The 2,056-nt window shown below is 32.2% G+C and overlaps 1 non-coding gene across 1 annotated transcript; it reads right to left on the bottom strand.

Annotated features, from left to right (window-relative positions):
• Positions 1 to 799: 799 nt before the first annotated feature.
• Positions 800 to 871, bottom strand: Trnaa-cgc (transfer RNA alanine (anticodon CGC)). The gene has a single exon. It is a non-coding gene; the product is annotated as a tRNA-Ala (tRNA).
• Positions 872 to 2,056: the final 1,185 nt, after the last annotated feature.

Below are 2,056 nucleotides of genomic sequence, written 5' to 3'. Positions count from 1 at the left end.
TTACTTAAATCAAAACTTAAATGAAATCAAATTTCAGTTCATCGTAAATGAAATTAACAATTACGAACAGTTCACTGTTGGCTCAACTGATTTTAATTGTGTTCTTTGCATATCTAGTCAGTCGTGATTCGATTACGTTCGCGACAATGTTATTTAGTTTACCAGTTTCGACTGACCCTTTGTATTTTCATTCATATCTTATATAGATCAATTAAATCAATAGATCTACTTAACAATGCAAATTTGTGGTCTACGTGATAGCAAATCCCGGCCACAAAGAGGTACAGACAACATCTAAATATAAACAGACAATAACAATATACCATTTTCTCCTCTGTTTGTCAATGTTTTCCTTGGGTTTGGTCTTTAATAGAAAATAAATTATTCGAAACATGCTTGTTTTTCTATCTATATAATGATTTTAATAGAATTACGACCACTGAGCGAATTGTGTTTATTAATTCTTATTTAACTTATTTATTGAACGTTAAGAATGCAACAAATACGTCGACGTATAATATATACTTAAAGATATGTAATGAAAATGTGAACTTATGTTTATATATTTGCACAGACATTGTCAAGGACACAGAGAAGGATTGATCGCACCTAATCTTCTCTCCCGCACATGCACAGGACAATAGCGCGGACGGAATGTAGTTGATATTATTTTTATGAACACTTAAAAAGATATTAAATCATTCCAATTGGATTTCTTTTTTACCATTAACAGTTTCAGAAACAAATAACAATCTTATCTAAAACAGCAATAATTAACTTCGAGGAATTTAATAGAGATTGGAGGTGCTGGGATTTGAACCCAGGACTTTCAGCATGCGAAGCAGACACTCTACCACTGAGTTACACCCCCTAGTAATAGTCTTATTCAATATAAGGCACTATATCAAATTTAGTACAACAAATAGTTATTAGTATTCTCAAAACAAGGTTAACTCGTAAAAAGCGTCGAGAAGAACCGTTAAAACCCAGTAGTTACTCTTACTCATCATTTCTTTTACAAAATCATTTCTAATAATAATAAACATCAAGAGCGACGCATCGTAATTACTTAATCGAATCGATTTAAAAATCATCGCTTCGAGTTTATTTATTGATATTACAAAAAAAAATTATTGTCAAATCAATGCAACTCATTAAACTTATACAGTTCCTGTCAAGTTTTTGTTTTATCCGATTATGCAAACTGGTTACTGGATATCGTGTCCGTCAAAGCCTAGTGTGGTTTATATCTATCAAAGCTTAGTGCTACCTTTAACGCATTAAGATTGTCAATACTCGCTATAGAGCTATCAACTAGGCGGCATTTATCTAACTTGCGGGACAGGAGTCTTGTTAGTTAAAGCGAATACAAGTTTCAAAGTCGGCAAGAATTAGTCCGGTCAAAATGGACATTTTAACATAGAACATTTTAGCCTTACCTATTTCTGTGATGGCACTCACCGTTTACCTTGAATATTTTACTAACATAAAAGAGAGTGGGAAATTTCTATATTTCTTTTGCAATAGTATAGTACCTAAGAACTTCATTAATTTTCCGCTTTAGGCAATTATTATAAGCTTACCACATTTTTTTTTAACTGATCACTTATCTTAACCAAAAATATCTTTTAAAGTTAAATTATCAATTAAAGAATTCTAACGAAATATTTAACCAATAAGCCGAGGTAGCCCGGTACTTAGAACACGTGAATCCTGGAAATTGCGGATTCAAACCGTGGAAGGTTCTACTGAATTGTTTTTTGCTTAACTTGTGTTTATGATACATTTATGAAAATTCCGTGAGAAAACCTACTAACTCCCATTGTAACAGAATACTGGTATCCGGCCAAAATCTTCTCACGAGGAGAGGATTATTCCAGTAGTAGGATATCTACAAGCTGTTATTTTGTATTTCTAAGTCATAATTGGTATTAAATCTAGAATCACACTTACTTATTGACTGTCAAAAAAATCTTCGGAAAAAAACGTTGCAGACCTGAAAAGGATTTGTTATTTACAGAGCAGTTACTCATATCGTTTCATTTCAAGGAGTTTT

Source organism: Vanessa tameamea, chromosome 9, assembly GCF_037043105.1.
Source record: "Vanessa tameamea isolate UH-Manoa-2023 chromosome 9, ilVanTame1 primary haplotype, whole genome shotgun sequence".
Classification (NCBI taxonomy): Eukaryota; Metazoa; Arthropoda; class Insecta; order Lepidoptera; family Nymphalidae; genus Vanessa; species Vanessa tameamea.
This window is presented reverse-complemented; position numbering and strand designations above follow the sequence as displayed.